At 29.7% G+C, this 22970-nt stretch overlaps 1 protein-coding gene across 1 annotated transcript in view; it reads right to left on the reverse strand.

The window, feature by feature from the left end:
* Positions 1-21977, reverse strand: part of LOC114123620 (broad-complex core protein isoforms 1/2/3/4/5-like) — a 74847-nt gene extending 52870 nt beyond the window's left edge. The window contains exon 1 of the mRNA XM_050198263.1: positions 21799-21977. The gene's annotated coding sequence lies outside the window, so the exon portion shown is untranslated. The remainder of the gene's footprint in view (positions 1-21798) is intronic.
* Between the last annotated feature and the right edge of the window lie 993 nt (positions 21978-22970).

Genomic DNA, 22970 nt, shown 5'->3' on the forward strand with positions numbered 1-22970 from the left:
ATATATACAACAAACTATCCAACGACAATAATATTATTATATTATGCATTCATGTTTACATTTGTCCACCAAAGATGTAATACTTGACGTAAAAATAAAATATATCCCAATTATTTATATTTTTGATTTGGGAGAATAATAATAATAATAATAATCAATACATAGTATAGGTAATAGTTGGTATGTGAGCAAATACGTGTCAATCACGTGAAGGTCATCATAATTCATCACTCATCAGTTACGAATTTACGATTAACCATATACATACAGCTAATTATTGACTACCGATTAATAATTTTTCTTTAGGTAAGTAAATTCGACATAATATGTAAATCTAATAATATATACCTTCATCGTCGCATACTGCACCCAGTGTATACAATATCATTATACTGTATTAGTATAACTTTAATACTTTATACATACTCTATATTTAAAAAATGCAATGTTTATACTTTTTAGTATCTTATTATGAAGCGTTTACGAGATTTTACTGATTTAGTTTAGTTAGGGCTAGGTTGGGGAATTTTTTTCGTTAAACTACGCATTTTGATAACTGACATTCATTATTGGTATATATATATATATTTATGTATTGTATTAGCGGTGTAGTCTTTCAACCATATTATCATACTGATATATTTATAATGGTATATTATGTTCGCGTAGTAATTAAGTATTATTTAATATTTATTTATTTATCTATGGATAAAAAAATTACAGTACGCTGACATTCATTTCAAGTGACGAAAAGTGCTGCCTCTAATAGGTAATAATGATTTTAGTTATACCTACATTATAATATTATAATTAATAAAATAATATATTATCCTAGTTTTAACATTTACGCTGTATACAAAATACAAATTTACAAATACTTTATATTTTAATTGTTTCTATTAAGTATTAATTTATAAATTATTAAAAGCATATGCATTTGTAATATACAATAAATATGGCCAAAATTAATAAATCTTAAGTGTATGTGTGAACAATTTTTTTCGTAAAATGGAAGAAAAGAAACGAGCGAAATCTCGGTTGGTGACGTATTTTGGAAGATTATATTCGAATTAATTGTTGTTACCCGTTAAAACACCTTAATACATTGTATAATAGCTATAGTAAATGATAATTATAGAATCTAATAATTACTTAATCGCTATTCTATTATAACATGATGTAAAATACACAGGTACTATTAATACAGATTTGAATTTAAACATCATGTACCATTAAGCACATTATTATTGACAATAACCAACTTTACATGCGTCTTAATCATTAGAAACCCTAAAATATATCCTTAATCCTTAGAAACCATATTTTTTTTATTTATATTACTTATAGTTCATATATACAAGATGTAGACAATAAATAATTATAATAAAAAAAATGAAATTGATATTAATGGGTATTGAAATGTTGGCTATAATAACGTCAAGTCACTTAAGCAACTACATGCAGCTTTTTGTTGTGCACAATAATAATATTACTTATTACTTATTACATATAATTTTTCAATTTAATAACTTAATAATCACTAATGAAAACGTATAGTTAAATCAAATAATAGTCGTATGTAAATATTGTGCATCGATTATACCTAAACGTATTCCACCCACTTTATTTTATAAAATACAAGTCATTTTATATATACAGATAATATATAGTTTTATAGTTGCGAGGAAACAGCAACATATATTTAGATACATGCGATAGACCGGCGGTATGGAATTTAACATTTTTGAACTTTTTTGATCGCCGGTCCGCGAATTATGATTTTAACGAGTTAAACGCCAAGACATCACGTGCTTATTATAATATACAAAACTCGGACCTATACCTTTAAGATTTACGAATTTTTTCAAGAACAGAAATTGCGATAAAATTTCTTAATACTGCAGATCACAATCATTAAGAATGCAACGTCTATGTATACATAATATGTACACAATACGCGCGCATATTATACCTATATACTGCAAACAGCATCGGGCATTTGATATAGGTACATCGTACATAGATAGTATATGCTGCCATTATAATATTATAACCTGCAGGCGTTTGGTCTGCACTAGAGGTCATTTATTCGTTTTATGCAAACGTATTATGTATTTTTATATATATCGTATTGACGTGCATAATATAATGCGGCCGGTGCAAAAATATTTTCTAAACCGGTTTTACATTTTCGGGAGAACAACGAATCGGTGGCAAATGCGCTGTTCCCCGTGAGTGTGCATAATATACATAGGTATATACCTATAATATACCACTATGATAAATTGCATTATATTTATATATATATATATACATAATATAATATATGTATATGCAGTTTGTCGTCTGCTGCATAATGCGTGCATTTGAAATGATTATAACCAGCTATATATGTGTACATGTATCGTATACATGTTTTAATGCTAGCGAGAAAAACGTACAGATTTTCCTGAGAGGGAGAGAAACAGAGACGGAGACGGATTGTGAAAGAGAGGGAAAAATTATATAAGTCAAAATTATAAGTCATTAATAAACATTATTTACTGTATAGCCGAGAAGTGTTTTCATACCTTATAGAGTCCCTGCGGCTGCCAACACAGTGTTTCCATATAATTACCTAGCCCTTAACTTACGCGCGTTGCGGGTTCGCGTAATTCATGTTGCACGTCTGATAATATTCTACTGCACTTTTATGCATATTATTATATTATAATTTTATTCGTTCGTAAAAACTACATCCGAACATATTTTTTCCTCTTACATAATTTGCTACGCTACCGTCTTTGTTTTCTACCACTAGCTATCATACCTTGTGTTGTTTACATACACAGCTATATTTATACGTATTTATATTTTGTACATAAACAATGTAACAAAAAACCTTTCTTAAATTAAATATTTGGTAACGAAAGAAAATATGTTTTTTGGATGGTTTTTGGAAAATATTTGATAGTACGTACAGCGAATGATATATAAATAAAAATAGAAGAAACCGTAGAACTGAGAGGTGGGAAAAACCGTCGCCGCTTAATGGCATCATATACATGTATTATAGAACTTATACGTGGGTGAAAAACCGTTTTATTTTACACCAACCCTTTTCGGTAAACAGGTCGTTTTCTTTTTTTTCCCCAAACGCTTAAATTTACGAGCTGTTTCCTCATTTTTTTTTCACTGAGTTGCCTGTAACACGATGGTGGTGACAGCGGCAACGGCACGATGCAGTGTAAGGGTGGAGTTATAATATCACATACAATTTGGACGATCAACAGGCAAATTCACATATACTCGTGTACAAATATACGAAATAATATTTAAATGCTACTACCACCATCGCCATTTCCGTGAACTATAATATACAATACATATAGGACTGTTGTAAATACAGTATACATATATCTATATTATAGTATATGTATACGTATTTATATAGTATGACCATGGGAGTTGCATTTTGTAAATTATGTAAGCTAGACAGTAGACAGACACTATACGGGCTGTTGACCTTGGGATACTTTACTAGTCTGCCGGGCAAAATTAATATGTGCATGATAAATTCTAAAAACGTGGACAGGTGAGGCACCGCTAACGGGTGGCGCGAACTGCGTCTGGCGACGATGGTTATTTTATTATTATTGTTATTTTTTTCGCTTACAGTAATTTATATCTACAAAACATTTGTAGCATACGTACAGGTAGTTGTCATTACGTCTTATAAGGGGCACCGACAATTTATGAATATAAATATAATATATACATATATTATAATATGCGGTAGGACGGTAGGTATTAAGTGTTTTTAATGTACTATAAATATAAAATATGATTGAATGGTTTATTAATTGTCGATACATATACATGTTTCATATGACTAAATTATTTTTTATATGAGCTGCAATCATTTGTATTAAAATAGGTACTACAAAGTTGAAAATAAATAAGTACCCAAATAAAATTTCTTAACTTTTCATTTTAATGTAGCTAATTAATATGACTATATTTTGTACTTTAGTTTATGCATTTAAGTATTGATAATTTATTTTAAAACAATTGCAATGCCAAAAATAAATTTATTTTTTAGGTACAAGTATATATATAACATTATTTTATTCATTCATATTTATATTATAGAATTAGACGCAGACAATTTAATCCATAAGATCAAAATATAAGGATAGCAAAAAAGTATTTCATTATATTTCAATAAAATATACTCAAATAATTGAAATAATAAGAATATAAGATACACAATAAGTTTTTATAAAGGTAATATGGTTAACTCAATAAAACAAAAATAATACTAATTGTCGTAAAACTACGATATAGTTAGATATATTTTAAAACCTCCCTATTGTATATCATGTATATTTTATTAAATACCTATTAATCTATCTATTCTTATTTGTATCTTTGTTTTATGAGTGAATACTTCATACATACTTCTCGCATGTCTATATAATAACATAGAGGTTGTATTATAGGTAATAACTTTTTTAAAAAAGTACCTAGTATTAAGGCATAGATACCGCGTAAAAATGGATTGCTTTCAAATTCATTATTTACGACTAATACTTATTATATTATAGATAATATTTGGCACTTAATGCATATATTATACTGATATATCTTCCATGTGTTAATACATACTATATATTATGACATTATTATATACATATATATAAATCTATACTGGTATACGAACTACTAACATTAAATTACTCCATACATAATTATATGCACACTTTTATGCTAGTGCTTTATAATTGACTATAGATAATCTATTTTGAATTATAATAATTTATTGTTTAGTTACTTCATAAAATTTGATTTTTATACCTACTAATATACTATTATACCTATTATATACAAAGACATGGTCACATGGGTGTGCCGAGTATATGAGTGATCTCATAGGCTTTACCTGATATTTTGAACAAGCACATACCTATCGGGCATCGAATTAATCTTGTTTTAACCAATTATTTCAAACAAATGCATGTAGATGATATTATAAATGTATAAAAAAAACGATAGGTAATATAGGAATTTTTCAATGAAGTTTCAAAAGTGATGTACACATTACTATTATTTTTATTATGTATTACGCCAAACATACCTGTTAACATAACCGTATTTGTTGGTGTAAATGTGTAATAGCAGTATATCAAACTATATTCCATTCATTTAAATTGTATTAATTCATAATTATTTATATCACAAAGTAAATCGTATGAAAGCAAAAATAAATCCAAAAAAGAGTGCTACTTTACTTTAGAAATAAAAGGATAATGCTGGAATTTTATTAAATTTATCTAAGACAAAAATCGTTATTCATATTTTTCTTCTATTATTATTATTATTTACTGGTTGTAATTTTTATTGTTATTAAAAAAAAGTTATTGATATACACATGGCAAAAAGAAGTGACTGACCTAACTATCACATAGATACCCATTTAGAAGAGAATAATACAATTTCTATATAATAAACACCTATCTGAAATCCTGGATGTTTTACTTAGAATAATAATTTATTATTATTGTTAATCACTAAGAAATAGGATACTCTTTATTTGGTGATAAAAACAAAAGGAAAGTAAGTAAAATCTTATGTTCGAAAATATGTAAGTACTGTAAAAATATTTATTTGTCAATAGTGTATAATATGTATAACTTTATATTATTATTATGTTGTAAAATAACATCCCAAGACATTCTTCATAGTACTAAACATTATACTATACAATAATGTTATTTGTCTATTAAAAATTAAAATATATTATAATAAATTTTAGTAACCATTTGTTTACAACTTGCACTGTCGGCCGTCAGGGCATTAAACCTACCTATGTATAAATAATACGGAAACTTTCATCTGTACCTCCGTACCGTAATACGTATGCGTATTATATAAACGAACTGAAACAAAATAGCGAAGTGACGATTCTATTATATAATACGATTCAAATATTCGGTTGTGACTTCTGTTTTAATATGAATTTAAAACAATTTATATTACTTTTAACCAGGTATACTTAGTAAACGATTAATATTATATTTTAATATTTTTTTTATAATTACCGACAACATGGCGTGTGAGTATTAATTAGTATTATATTAATACGTGAATAAAACGTAATTTTTTCTCCCGACCTGCATCACCAATGTACAATACGGACCTACCTCTATTATGCACCTACGAAACGTGAAACCTCATCGACGGTTTTTCCTCGCGCCGCACGTGAGATAAAGACGGTCCAGCACGAGTGATAAAACCGGTTCCATTTGATAATTTGATAATCAGTATTGTATAATAATAATAATGATTTAAATAATTTAGTGATAATTGCGTAATGAAGTCGCAGGGGCATAAAACCGAGTACCTAAATACTCAGTCATACACACACACACAAACAAGCGCTTTCGTTCGCTCTCACATACGTGGGTACAATAAGCATCGGATGAGGATTAATAGGTATCGACCGTATCTACGTGGTATATTTTCGACATCCATCGCGATAATTTTATTCCCGGCTACACTAAAAGACGTATACTGCACGCAGCTTATAGATCTCTGCAAGTCGTATGAGCGTAAACACCGTAGTCCGACCGTTATTTGGGAACCACTTTTTCCTAGTGTCGCGTCTGTAAACGTGCACACACGTAACAATAATAATAATAATAATAATGATAATAAATATATATATAAATTGCACGTGTACGCGTGTGTGCGTGTGTATAGGTTTGGCAATATAACGTGTGTAATACACGCCGTGACCGGACTTAACCTCCCGGAGTCGAGCCGAAAATGCTGGGGAGGCGGCGGTGGTGGAGAAGGAGGAGCAGCAGCAGCAGCAGCAGCCAGAGGCGGAGGAGAGAACTGCATATTTCGGCGGTCCAGACGAACGCCCGCGCGCGTATGCTTGTGCACTCTGAAGCAGACGCTGTTACAAGGTTACGACGCGTACACACACACACACGCGGGAGCGCGAGTAGGTTTGGATGCGCACAATTTCGTCTGTAAGACGATCGAGTGGTGGTGGCGGCGGCGACGGCGGCCGTCGCCTCGGCGGTTACGACCAAGACGACGACTAAATGCGTGCGTGCGGCCATATAATAAATAAACCATAGTACATAATAATGTATACGAGTCGAGGGGCTATAATATAAAAATAATAAACGCGCGCGTTTATCCGCCCCGTCCCGCCGAATTATAATAATAATATCCTTGGCCCAGGTCGAATGCGCCGGCCGCATATATATTTTCGCGTGTCCATTGTATTGTTCGACCCGTCGTCCATATGGGTTTTGTAGGTAGGTATGTATTATGTACGAGAAATGCACGAGATGACCTGCTCGCTTACACACACACACGCACAATACACACGATGACCGTCTCGTAGTTAGGTAACAATAATATAAATGTTGGATAGGCGAAATACTAGACGGGTTTTCGGGTTTTATTTTATTTTTTGCTACGCGTATAGACAGGTATAGACATTTTTTTTTTTTTTTTCTGTTCGTGTATAATACTGCACTGGGTCAGTCTCATCGTCGTGTCGGCTGGCATACGTGGATGACAGTCATTCGAAAAAAAAAAATAAAAAAACACATACATGCACAAGAGAATTCATTGTCGAAAGATTAGAAACGGTGATTATACGAAAAAAGAAACAAAGAGTATTATTATTACTATTAAAAAAAAAAAAACCTAAATGGTTGCACTATTGTTCAAAACGAAACTAGAGAATTCAGACGGTTGCTGCAATTCAAATGAAACGGGACTTGTGCATAGACAACAAGGTCAACGGGATTCAATCGTCTAAATAATAATATATAGGTGGGTACTACTAATACGAGTTTCTAGGTCGCCGGTCGAGACTCTCGAACGGTTTCTAAGTAGTGCAACTATGTATTAGGAATTTATTATAATATATACTTAGGTACTTCATCGGTTCACGAGTCATATATTATGTACTCACATAAAGTTAATTATACAGAGTATTTAATTATAACTCATAATTAATATCGTTGGGCATGGCAATTTATTTTTTTTATTTATAAAGTCTACGCATATATTATTGTAAAATAAGTATGTACCTACCTACTTAATGTTTTGAGTAATTCAAATTTATGATTTAAGAATAAAATATCAATAATAATATTAATCTAGGTTTAGAAGTTATGATTATTTGAAAAATAATAAAGTATAGAGAGTAAAGTAAATAATAGTTATCTATTAACATCTACCAGCATCAACAAAAAATTATCTACTTAACAATTTACAATAAAAAGGGCTGTTCTTATTAAAAAAAGAGTTAGAAATAAAGTAAAAAGTTCCTTGTATGCTATACACAATATAAGTATTTAATAATAAAATCATTAGGTAACTTAAAAAAATTAAAAAAAATCAAAATTTGAATTGTGGTAAAGGGTTTAAGAAGGACGAATGCTTGGTAAACTACCGTTTATAATAAATAATGCGCAGTTGTACTTTATAATTATTATATATCAATTATTGATGTACATTTTTATAGACACGCGATAGTTAATTTGTATGCTGTATTTAGTCTATATGGTAAATAATGTTAACTTAAAATTAACGAGGTATGCAATTAATTTATTGATTAGCTGTAATTATTAGGGACCTCTTTAAAAATGAGTACAAATTGTCGAAATAAAAACCTTTGAATCACTGAATACTTTAAGTATTAGTTATATTATTGTTAAGAAAAATATAGCCAGACAAAAATAGAATGTATAATTCTACGAAGACAAATGTTAATGTTTAAAATAATAATATAATTTGCAGAAGTGCGAATAATATTGTTGAAGTATAACATTTATAAATCACGCGTCGGAGACTCCGAAGGTGTGGGAAAATTTAGAAATAAATACTGGAATAGAATAGAATTATTGAAGAAGTGGTTTGGAATCGAGCCAGAATTTGAATTTATATTTTATAATGTAAAAATGTGTACCTACAGTATAATATGTGGAAAAAAAATAAAGAGTTAAAAATTAAAATAATATGGTAGTTTGTTAAAAGTGTTGGTAGATATATATTCATTAATTTTTTTGTAGGAAATTAAAAAATATTCAACCATGAATTTATATTTAGTTAAAAAAGCAAATATTAATGATAGGCCAAATAATTAGGTCGAGAAAAACACTAGCTTGAAGATAATTCCGTATTTGTGTCAGACAGATAAATTATAAGCAGGATTAAGGATAGATGTACTACCACAAATTATATTAAAAATACAAGTAACCTAGGGAAGTATATATGATGTTAACATTAAAAATATTTTTGTATAAAATAATTTTATAGATCGATAGATATTTATGCACAATATGTATTTATATTAATATACAATACAAGATGATTCTTTAATCGAACAACCGGGGTACATTATTTTAAAATCTATATTAATGTTTTTTTTTTTTAAATATTTTTTTTACATAGGTTATTTAATATTTTTTACTGTTATATATTTTTTCAAATTCTTAGTTCTTACTTATTCTAAAGCACTATATGAAATTAAAAATGTATGTTTTCATTCAAAAATGTAAACATTTTATAAATATTTAACAATAAAAAATGAAATTTTTTAACTTTAAATTACCTATGTAAGAAAAATATTTTGAATATTTTAAATAAGTAGTTCTTATCTAATAGATTATAGATATTAAGTAGGTATGTTATTATAATATAGAAAAACATTTTTCTTGTTCAGTTTCCAGAACAAGTAGTCGTAAGAATTACACGTGGTTTGTAATATTTTAACACGATAATGCCGACGACTGCTATTAGACCTATTCACGGTCTGGTTCGATTTGGATTGAATTTGAGTAGGCGGGACGAGTTGTATACTTGTAATGCCGTCGCGACGATTCGGACGGTGTAGGACAAGGGATTATCCATTTGTATTATTATTATTATTATTATATATTATCTTCTGCACGACATTATGTGTACGTCAGTCAAATATAAAATCTTTTTTCGACATTCCTTCTACATTCCGGAAGACATTTTAAAACTAATTATTATTGTATTATGTATTTACGATTCCGCTCAAAATGTTTCTTTTAAAATGCGTTTGACGATAGTAGTTTTTGGTTATTATCAAAAAAATATTAATTTAAAAAATACCTGCAATACGTTGAATAAATTGTATCAATATATTAATATTATTAAAGTAATGATTTATGGTTTATCACATTTTCATAAACGTTAAGTTACATTAATAAACAGACAAACAGTAAACTTTTTTTGTTATTAATAATTAATTATACTTAAATTATAAAAAAAATAGTATCAACTTTTGCTTTAAATAACATAATTGCTTTGAATTTAATAATTGTAAGTTGGAGGTAGTTTTGTTTTACCGAAAAGGAAAAATATAAACCATACAAAATTATTATTCGTTGACCGATCGAAAAAAAATTCAATTTATTCAGTGTATATAGGTACTTACATTATTGTGACATAATGCTGAATCATATGTAATAATGCATTTTTATTGTTATCGTATAATATTACACTCTTGTATGTACAAATACAATAAACATGCAATGAGTGTATTGCCAGCAACTATATATACCGGGAATTCTTAAAAAAAAAAAATGAAACGACAGGGAAAAGGGGTGGTTTAGCGGTTTTCCTTTTGATAGTATTCAAAAATTCTCAATGTTATAGAAACCATTTTATAAATCCGTATTTTTTTAGTGGTTCAAAAATCTATACTTCAATCAACTATAAAATACACCTATATTATTATATTATACTATAGAACCTACATATCAATGATTTAAAGTAAAATTTCTAACAAATTAAAAATCTCTTCAACGATGTATTAATAATATTATACTACATAGTACACATCAACACATATATATATTATAGTATTATACATGTCCATATTTAGGATCTGTTTGAACAAAGATAATATTATATTACACAGCACCATAATATTGGCCGAAACAATAAAAAAACATAAATACATAATTTTTATTTTAAATCGTGTTAATTTGAATTGATATTATATGATAGTCAAACGGCAAAAGGTATTTTTATACAAAGTATCGGATATAGTATATGTTTAATTTTTTTTATTTAAACGCATTTATCGGCAGTACAAAGAGTAGCAAACGTTAATGTATTATTATATTTTATATGAACGAATTTTCGTCTCAGCATGAAGGCTTACAGCGATATATAATAATAATAATAATATATATTATTTACACTCTATCGAGTTGCCATGCTATGGAATGCTGTAAACCCTATAATAGTTTTATACCTACTGCAGAGTACCTATGTAAAGGATCGACTCGGAATCGGTAAATAGAAGATAAACGAGATTGAAACCCCGAGAGACGGAATGCCGGTCATAATGCACATGCTCGTGGAGTGTAAGCCACCTACGACGGTACAGGTGTTTGGAGGATTTTCAGGTAAAATTCAGGCATTATATTCTATTATGCGCATTAATATATATTTATATATATATAGACATAATGCACTGCAGTATCCGCAGGAGACGGGTTGTTGCTCAGGAATTACAACACCGGTCGAAATGTTGTAAAATGTTCTCTTTTACTTTCGTGTATAATGTATATAAATGTATATAATATAATATATATGCGTATATGAGCCCCGTCGTGTAGCGTATTGAATAGATGGAAAACCAATGAGGGCATGTGCAAAATATAATAATAATAATAATAATAATAAGAAGAAGAATAGTAATAGTAATAATAAAAAAAAAAAAAATGTCGTTCGGGAGTCGTGCGCATATTTCTACTGCAACAGTGCTTGATGGTGTATGATGGTAATACGGTTGGCCCGATCATCAGACGTGTAGGCGCGATATATTATATACATAATGTATGAACGAACAGTCTTTTGGCGATTATATTGCGACCTCAAAAACGACAAATAGTAATAAAATAAAACAACGATTTATTCAAAGCTATACTGAAATAACATCCTGTGTCTCGAATATGTGTCGTAAATCATTTCCATATATACATATATGAAATGTTAGATGGAATAATTTTTTTAAATGTAACCAAAATTTGTAATGGGTTTTATGCGGTGTGGAAGAGTAAATTATTAAATATACATTGATATTTTGATAGTTATATAAAAGATATTATTGTTACAAATGTTAATTTTTGTTCTCATACAAAAATGTACCCATAAATCATAATTTACTAGCACATCAGTTAATCTCATCAAAAAATAAAGTGGTCTTTATTTTCCATTATAATATATTATATAACTCTTAAGATTAAAAGAAAGAAACAATACAATTTTATATTTCTGTTTATATACACATCATATTATGTGGTATTAAGATTTACGAAATTATAATGATCTTTAGTTACGAGTTTCAATTTTTTTTTTAATAATACATATTATTATATTAATCTTAGTATTATTAATGTCATCGTAGTTCGTAATATAAATCTCAGTGATTTTGGGAGCTCTGTATAATACCCAAAAGTATTCCTGCATTAAATACAATTTTTTCAAAGCGGATTTTCAAAATCGTAAAAAATAATTTTAAAATAATACCCCTCAGAATATACTGGACTTGTGAAATGTTATGAAAAAAAAGAAATGTATTTTATTCTTTGATGTAATAATATTTTGGGTTATTTTGGGGGAAGGGAAGACTTCAAACTCATAATAAATACATATATAGGTATATAGGTATATATATCAAATGACAATATATGAACTAAAACACTATTGAATTATATGTTTTATTTAAATAAAATATCGTCTTTTATTAAGTGAATTATATTTTATTTTAATGTTTGTAGTATGCTAAAGTTATATTAATATTTTTGATTACATAAATATATATTTCTTCTTTGACGTAATATTTTCTTTGTTGGATCATTTTCAACAAAGAAAATATATTGTAATAATAACAGGGGAAATTATTATTTATTGCTAATTTATGCTTATGTTTTGAAAGATATTTTCTTAGTTTACAAAACAGGTTAAAGCGTAATAATTGTAAAAACGTATACTGTATTACTCTTAATAAATTGTATTTCGCGATCTTATTATTATTTAACGTGTCAATATTGTTATTATACTTACACATGTTTTTTTATTTTAATTTAAATGAACGAAAGATAAATTTGAATAATATGGCTTTTATACTAATATATATTAATATATATCCGGTTTAAGGCATCGAATTAGTAAACAAATATTTTTACATAGATGTTTTGAGAAGGGATTATTTTTTTTAATACTGTTAGCAAATATAAAATTTAAAATCTAAATACTCAATATAAAAAAATGTTGTGATAAAAATTAAACGTTCTAAATAGAAAACAAGGACATGGAGAGAATAAGTAAATTAATTGATGTAAATTTTAATGTTTATACGAGAGTAACGCTTTTGCGTCATTAAAAACAAGTTATTTTTATTTATTGTTGAATCATGCAACTTTTGTTTCTCGTATAAGTAGTATTTAATTCTTCTTGGACTTTATTTATTTTTTAATTTCATAACATTTTTCAATTTAATATTGTATTTAGATAATATAATTTAGACCATACCTCGTAAAATTGAAATAAATATATTAAAATATATAGTTATATACTAGATTGAATCTACTTTTACCATCAGTTTACTATCTCCCTGACTTTTTAGTTAAAATAAATTAAATAAAAATGTGGGTTGAAAATATTGAAATTAAAGGTTAAACTGAAATATTACTCAGTTAATGGAAATTCTGAACAAAATATATCTATACTAAAAACACTACACTGTTCACCCATTTAAAAATCGATTCCTGAAGACTTTTTGACCTTTTTCAATGGGCAATTTTTGTCTAACGCAGTGCAGTTGGATTTAACTTTATTATTCACAGAAATGTTGCATTAAAGTGCATTCAACCAAGGTATAATTATAAGGGAGCGCGTGCACTTACAACCTTTAGGACCCGCTTGAGTGTTTTATAAAATATAAAAAGGGACATTTTCAAGTTAGGGTTACAAACGAAAAAGAATATTATATGTTTGATGATATATTGGCAATCAATTATTTATTACATTTTTTCCAGAACACTTACGACACCTTCATTTGTGTATAGTATATTAATTATAATTTACATTTAGAGATAATTGTAGATTTTATATAACAATTTAAAAATGTAATTCCGTCAGAAACAATGACAATTTTATGCAGATATATAGTGTAATCATTTTGAATTGAATTTTAAAAGTAAGTATTAAAATTTGAATTGCGAATATATATAGTAAACTATATCGATGTATCATAGTAAATTGCGAAAAATGACATTGCAGGTGTTGTAAGTTCATGTATATTAGCATTCTTTAACTAGTTTAATTTAATGGTATAAAATATAATTAGATTTCAAATTTGTATCACAATCTAGCGGATTAAAATCATGTATATTTTATATATTTTTACATAATATTCCATTTTTAGATAGGTACATTAATATGTTTCACATATATTAGTATTTATTTATCCATTTAGCTAGGTTTTAAATGCATAATAAGTATTTATATTTTAGTTGTAATTGTATTTTCTACAACATTATATACCTTGTTTATTATTAAATTAAATTTTTTAATGGAATAAAAAGTATATTTGTTATACATAAATGTACGCGACAGTAGTGTTATAAAAATAGATTGCATACTTTTTTTGAAAAAAAAAATGCTAGCAGATTGGCAAAATTAATATAATAAATAATAATATATACTTTAAAACTACATTGAATAAATTCTAGATTAAATTTTGTTTTATTTAGTTCTCATCATTTATAATTTTCGATTAAACGTTTATAAAATGCTTGCAATTTTAATTTTTGTATTAGTTTTGAGTTATACTTTTATAAGATAATTCGAAAAATTTGATTCTGAATTTTATCGATAATTGATTGATTTATATACCTACTTAAAATACTATAATACATTTTTCCAAACGAAATAACAATAATTATCAATATGAAAACAATTTATAATTATGTACCGACAATTGTACTTGTATGATGGATTTACAAAATATATTAATTAAAATAAAGAGGTTTTATTACTTATATTTATTTATTATACACTTAGAAAAGAAGAAAATATTGTAGAAAAATAAAATTTTTCTATATTATTAATACATTTTTAAGTTTTCAATATTTTTTTTAATAGCAAGCCGACTAAAAAAAATCTATTGAAATTATACATTTTCAATTTGTTAAATATAGTAAAGATACACAATTGCATGATGGATACATCAGTCATCAACATTCTTTAAAAAGAAAAAAAGTTTTGGTTTTCGAAAAATTTAGTAAGGTATTAAATAATTATGACCAAATGATTTAACATAATACAATACAGATAAACATCGAAGTATATTTTATTGTACAAATCGATATTTTTATAGATCATATCATTACATTAAACTATGTATTATTATGTAGTTTTTTTGAGAAAATTAATGTAGGTGTTATTAGAAATTTATTTATTTTTATTAATGCTTCACAATATAATGTTTTACAAAGAATATGATTTTGAACATGTGTATCAAACATTAATATATCATATTTAAGGATATTATTGTAATTCTAAGCAGTCATACAGGCCCCGAGTTGTTATATTTTAATTTGTAAAAAGTAATCAGATTATTAAATGATAATAAATAATAAACATATTGTATTGCATATTTAATCAGTTCACAATTTTTCTACATACGAATTGCGATAATAATTATTGAAAAAAAATGAGAAAATCTTGTATGCTTATTATTTAGAGCATAATTTAACATTGTCGTATTTATCGAACATGTAACATTCTATACGTATTGATAAGCATCCATGTGAACAATTTTGGTTACAGTAGGAATATAAATATATTGTGACGAGAGTATAATATTATTATAGTTACATTACACTTACGACGTACCTTTATGGACGGAAAAAAATAAAATCCCAATCCAGTAGGGACATTTAAAGAATAAAACATTTTGTTTCGTTGAATAATACAAAACGCACCAAGCGTATATATGCTGACTAAAAATGCCGAAGAGCATTTGGTTGAATATTTCATTATATGCATAAATACTAAGTTGGCCAATTTTTTAATATATGCATTTATAATTCGACTATAGTCATTGCACCCTCTTTTCGCTAGACAGGACATGCACCCTTGCATCACGTGATACACACATTATACATACAGGGGGAGATAACTACGATTCCATTGGGTATATGTATTCCTCAGCGAACAAATATATGTTAGATAAAAGCCATGTTCGTTTAAAGAACTCACGAGTTTGTGTTTTCAACGTTCTTATACCCTTTTATGTGGGGGTTTGTACGAATAACAAAATCTTCATTCGGAAATCATCTTCTAAGATACGTGGTTACCGATTCAAATGAACCTTTAAACTCGTAAGTGCCCGGGGGATATTTTATCGAATTAAACGTGAAAATTATTTACAAGAGTATACCAAGATGGCAAGATCGAATATTTAATACGCTGTATACAAAAACAAACATAATATAGTACATACGATATATTATATCAGATACACCTAACACGTACATTATATCATATATATATATAATATATTATGCGTAAATATAGTACCTATTTACTCAAAAGAAAATTGTACTTTCACAAATTATTTTCGTTATTATAACTTTGATTTGCTTAAAGACATTAAAAGCATTTACTTTTGCTTTTGAGAAAATAAAGTGTACTTTTATTATTTAAAATGCTGGAATTAATTTCGAAGTATTTAGTCATACGCGAATTTTGTTATCTCCGGGCATTAAAAACTGTAGTAAAACTACGCAGACGCATTTTATACGCTCACATGTGGTAAAATATAATATATGTAGCTGACTCAAATTATATTTATCAAGAGGGTTGTCTTTAGACGGCCCCTTAACACATAATTGTACGTTTTATAACTTGTGGTACAATCTGTGATGCGATAAAGATTAAATGAATTTGTACAAAAGTGTATTATTTTAAAACTATTATTCGAAATACATCAACTGAAACGGATGATATATATATATATATATATATATTATATATATATATATTATATATAGTATAAATAATAAATATTTTTAAATGTTATATCCGTACATCGACCGCTAGTTGTATGTCGGTACTGTCATTGACATTTTTTTTTTCACAAATTCACTCCGTTACTTTTATTTTAAGAATTTTCGCAGGTCGAGTTCATCGATGGTTTTCGGATTATTCGATACAAAAATTTACAATTGCAGTGCACGGATATTTCTAGACAAAATTCAGCGCAGTCGAGTTGAACATTTCCGCCGCATGTCACCGAGAAAGTCGTTGTGCAGCATTGACGTATTACTGCGCACGTAAGCCATTATAATAAGTACATAATAATACCTAAGTATATTTATATAATGCAAGCGATTTGAACCGCCGCCGTCGAATTTCGGCGAATGTCTTATCAGATGCTGCACAACGACAGCGGCGACCTAGGCTAAACCACATACATTATTATAATTTTTTCCTTCGTTCGTTCTTATGCAGTCTCGTTCATTTCCATATGTCTATTTACGTACATTTCGTGAACGATCGCGTGGGACTAATACTTCGGCTGTTGTTATTATTATTATGCACAAACGGCGGCGGTGGCCTTAGAAAACGAGCTATTATACAGTCTCTGTCGTAGATCGCTCGTCTCTCGGTACGCACACAGACAAGCGGTGCAGCGTATTCATGAGTGTCTGTGTGAGGCGGTCGGTCACAGACTTGACCCGGTGTGACGGGAGGAAAAGGGTTGAGCGAGAACGATAGACCGCGGGAGTTAGAGGGGGCCAGACATCGAAAATTGGTCGACGGCCAAATATATAACACATATACATACAGCATATACATATATATATATATATATTCATATATTATATTATATGCATATAGGAGAACACACGGCATTAGGAACTATGACTTATCGAGACTGGTTTCCCCCACGCCGAAACCATCATAGCCGCGGCGCAGTTGTCTCGGTCGTCGCCAGACGTATACAACTATAATAATATTATGTGTGCGTACGAGTTAGTGGTACCTAAAACGCGACTTCGACTACTACGTACGATTCGATATTCACCATGTAACGTGTGTATTATTGTACACGGTTTTTTATCTATTTTTTTACACTTAAACCCATTGTAATAATTAGGTACTACCTATACTATCCGGAACGGACGGAAAAAATCAAAACCCATTAGACGTATTTTACAATGATATTATTATAATATTAAAAGAACGGACGCAGTACAACAGTCCTCTTCCAATCGATTGTAATATTATTATTATTATTATTATTATGGGTAGAATAGGCGGTGTCGGCGCGCACACACACGCGCGCGAGCGAGAGCATTCATTGTTTTTAATACGTGTGTCGTTCACGCGCCTATCATCAAGCCGGGCGAGCGCTCGCGCCCCGTTTTAGCGGTAATTTATACACGACTGCCGCCGCTGACGTAGACGCCGCCGGACCCGATATCGATGAGAAGGCGGCGGCGGTGGGGAAAGACACTGTGCCCGACATCGACGTGTGTGCGTAAATATTACATTCGTCTAGGGATCTGAAAACGGCCGGAGGCTGTGTCTGGTTACGATACACCAAAATCATAATAATATTATACCGTCGTATATATATATGTATATATTTATATAAATACATAATAATAATATTATACACACATAAACCATTTACGTGTACGCGTAAACAACGAAATCGGTTCGTTCGCCTTCGCGCGCGCACACCACGCACAGACTGCAGACTGTTCATTATAATAATATAGTCCGACGAGATTTCGTTATACTTTTAATAATTCGATAATTTCGTTCCTATTCGTTAAAAACGCGTTTTGATAAAATTTATTATACATCATGGTAATGATGGTCGCGACGCAGTTTTTTTCAATCGCGACGTTTGAGTGTGTGTGTGGGCGCGGGCGCAAGTACGCCGCCCGTGCACCGGACGGTCACCCATCCGAAACGGCTGTGATGATTACTCGCTATAACTCAATTAACCCGGGACTAAACGTCGCGCGTTACTGCAGCAGTACGTCGCGTTTCTCCAGTAAACATTTTGATCGCGCACAGGAATTCGTTTCACCCCCCCGTATTCGACCTATCCTCCGCGATGTAATCTCTCGCCATAATCTCGAGACGTCCGATGATAATAATTACATTAAATTGCGTCGCTCACACACACACGCGCGTGTGCATATACGTGCACAACTCTCGAACGATTTACACGATGCAATAATCCGCCGTTGTGCTAATTGAGTATACGTACCCACCCACCCACCCCCGGTGACGTTTGGTCGCAATATCATCCGACTTTGTGTGCACCTGTTGGTGCACTCTCATAGAATCCCAAGGTCGCCCCAAGGCGTTAATTCAGCATGCGACGGAGTGAATTATAATTAATTTTGTTCATTACGCCGACACCCCGCAGACGACGTGTGTATACAAGTGTATTTAAAATGTGCACGAGAGTTCCGTTTTGTTAATAAAAAAAATACGACGCATACTAATTATATTGTCGTACGAGATAGGTATAGTGCGATATACCTCTGATTCGATTTAGGATTTCTTTTAGCGTTTCAAGAAACAAATAGAATTATTAACTATAAAAACTTCTCGTTGCAGGTTTACAATATTATTATTATTATAATATCTATTTTTTTTATTGCTATATTACGCTGCGATCGCGGAACAAATTGAAAATTATTATAATTTTCTTTAATGATATATATATTGTATAGTAGGTAATTAGTAATATCTTTAAAAAACTGTACATAGTATAATCATACTATACCGTTTACACATAATAATGAGATTTTCTTTGGTTATTTAGTCACGTATAGGGTTGAACGAATAAATCAATAATAAATGCGTTAGGTACTTTGTAGCGTATATGACTTGATCATTTTGAAATACGGATAATATATTGTATTTATACACTATAGATATATGTTTTTAAATGCTCAATATTTAAATTTAATTTACACAGTGTGCTATTGGAAATGCTGTGTTGTGTGTGATGTGCAGTTGGAATTAAAAATGAAAAAAATAAAACAAAATTTACGTTGTTTTACTAATTTATTGTTCATTCCGCATAAATAAATTTGTGTATGTGTGCATTTTAATTAATACAAACTAAGATTCATTCAAGGAATATAAATATATATTTAATAATATAACAAAATACCTATATATTATAACGAAAAACCGTTAAATCTCGGACTTAAGAGCGATATAGATGACTGCTTGGTATAAGTCACAGACTACATTATATTATAGTTAATATATTTTAAGGTACATTCTTGTCTGCATTACTAAACAAGTTGTAATGTAAAAAAACGGGTTATAGTCCCAAATAATATACGATAGTACAGTAGTATACACTATTATAATATAAACTAACACTTAATGTCGTCAACATAATAAAATAATAATTTAGTTATAATAATGAGTTCTAACCGAAATTATCCTCTAGCAAAATATAAATTCTTAGTTTAAGTTCAAACCAAATTTTATTTATCTATGTTTATTTGTTTTATAAGTTTAATTGAAAAATGATAAAATAACATATAATTTTATAGTCTATAATTTATATGATTGCTTTTTAATTAATTAGTTTTTATTAAATTTTAAATTAATGTTTTTAAATAAAAAGAAAAATATTATTCAAATTATTTAGTATTAATCTAAAGTCAGAATAATTTTATTATTGTGAATAGTTTATAGAGTTTGGGGTTAAGACTGAGGAGATATACAGATGTGATAAACATCAATATAAATATTAAAAAGTCAATATTACACTAATATATTTATGGTTGAAAAATTAAAATAAATTATTCACAAGAAAACTGTTTTCTTTTGCAAACCACTCCTATTTAATTGCGAAAAATTGGCATGAGATATTCGATATTTATGACGGAAAGTAATTTATATTCGATTCTATAACATGTATTTTGCAAATACTGATTTCATATGGTTTTTATTGCTACATATAAGGATTTAATAGGTGAAAATAAAAGTGAGAAATTAAAAATATTATTAAATTAAAGTTAGAGTAAAAAAAATTGTCCGTTTTTGCTTAAAATATGTAATCTTTATCAGAGTTATGCGCTTTGTCAAAGACTTCGATAGTCGACCATGGCGCTAACTAGTAACTGCCTTTACACGACTGTATGAATTAATGATAATAATATAAGCTATTCATACTTTAACACGTAGAGGTATTGAAAAAGTAAACATTTAATAATCACGTTTGTTCAAAATAATATTATACAGCCATGTATAGTTTTGGTTACTGGCTAGTGGCTAAGAAGTAGGGTGAAATCGAGCGAACCGCGAATGATATAGGAGGAGACAAATATTCGAACGCTGAAGTACTTGGGATCGTTTACGCGACGATAACGAGTTAACGTTAGAGGATAGGTATTAGATATTGCACCCACATGGTAGATATTTTTAACATGAGTATGATAAATGAGTATTATAATACTATTATCAGTATTCAGTCTATTATTATACCATTCCACCACGATACAATTCTAAGACAATTTAGAATAATAAAAATATAGGTAATTATTACAAAAGTAATGCAAATGTAAAAATTGGTATATGATGTCTGCAGATAACGATTGATATCCGTATCGAAAAATTAACATATTAGTATAACATTGTATGTAAAAAATATTAAAGCATAGTTGTAATTTATAAGTTTATTACCTGATATACGTATAAAATATCTGAATATGACAAATGAAATATCCGTAAGACTTATGTGGTCAGGTTCAGCAGGAGAACGGCGATCGCGACTATTACACTACAATTAAATCGATCACCAACTACCACTATATCACAACTACCGCGACTACCCACTACCACGCTGTTCTTGTAAGTGTCGGGATGAAACCGTTCAAGACGACTTCGGTGGTAGTAGCCACTATACCTAGTGGTGGTGGTGGAATCGAGGTGGTAGTATAGCAATGATGGTGGTGGTGGTGGTGGTGGTGGTTGTGGCAGTAGTGGTGGTGCATAGTGCAACAATGGGACGAAAAATAAAAATCTCTTGTTGTGGTGCGCCGCGGCGGCGAAGGGGCAGCTGCAAATCGGTTGATGGAATTCCGGGTGAGGTCGGTCGCGGCGGGCTAGACGTAAAATAGTTGACGGCGACGATAAACGTGTGCGCGCGCTTACTCCTCAGTCCTCACGGGGTGCAAACGAATAACTAGTTTTTGTAAAAGGGAAATAATAATAATATATAACATTCGGGTAGTCGTCTTACAATACATGATCGACTCGCCATCTTTATATATGTATATACATTCACGCATATAACACACACACACAGATACACAAACGCACTATTATAAGGGACCGGACAGCATTATCATTTGTGTTGCTGCCGTCGTTGCACTACGGCTACTATAATAATATGTATATAATATGACGCCGCCGGTTATTGTTGAGAAACGACCAGACGCCGTCGTATGTGTAGCCAGTGCCGCAGAGTTGGGCACTATATATAGGTACCTCTATACGTGTTTCGGGTATGTTTCATCTCCATGGGGTTGATTTCGTACACAATGCATATACATGCTATACTCGCATAGGTATGCCTACAATATTATATAGGTATATACCACTTCTACATAGCCAAGTATACATTTGTATATATTTATGCATATACGTAGAGAACGTATACGCATATAACGTGGAGTGCTGTGTGTGTGCGAGTGTATATGTGCCGCGGGGCTCCACTACTATTTCTCTAGTCGCCCTTGAGATTTTAACCAGGGGGTAGAAATATTTTATACGCATTGCATTTAATAATGTACGGGTGTGTAATGGCGGCGTCGCTTTGGCCGCGTTTCGTTTCCACGAAATAAATGACAATA

The sequence above is a fragment of the Aphis gossypii genome, chromosome 1 (assembly GCF_020184175.1).
Source record: "Aphis gossypii isolate Hap1 chromosome 1, ASM2018417v2, whole genome shotgun sequence".
NCBI classification, from domain to species: Eukaryota; Metazoa; Arthropoda; class Insecta; order Hemiptera; family Aphididae; genus Aphis; species Aphis gossypii.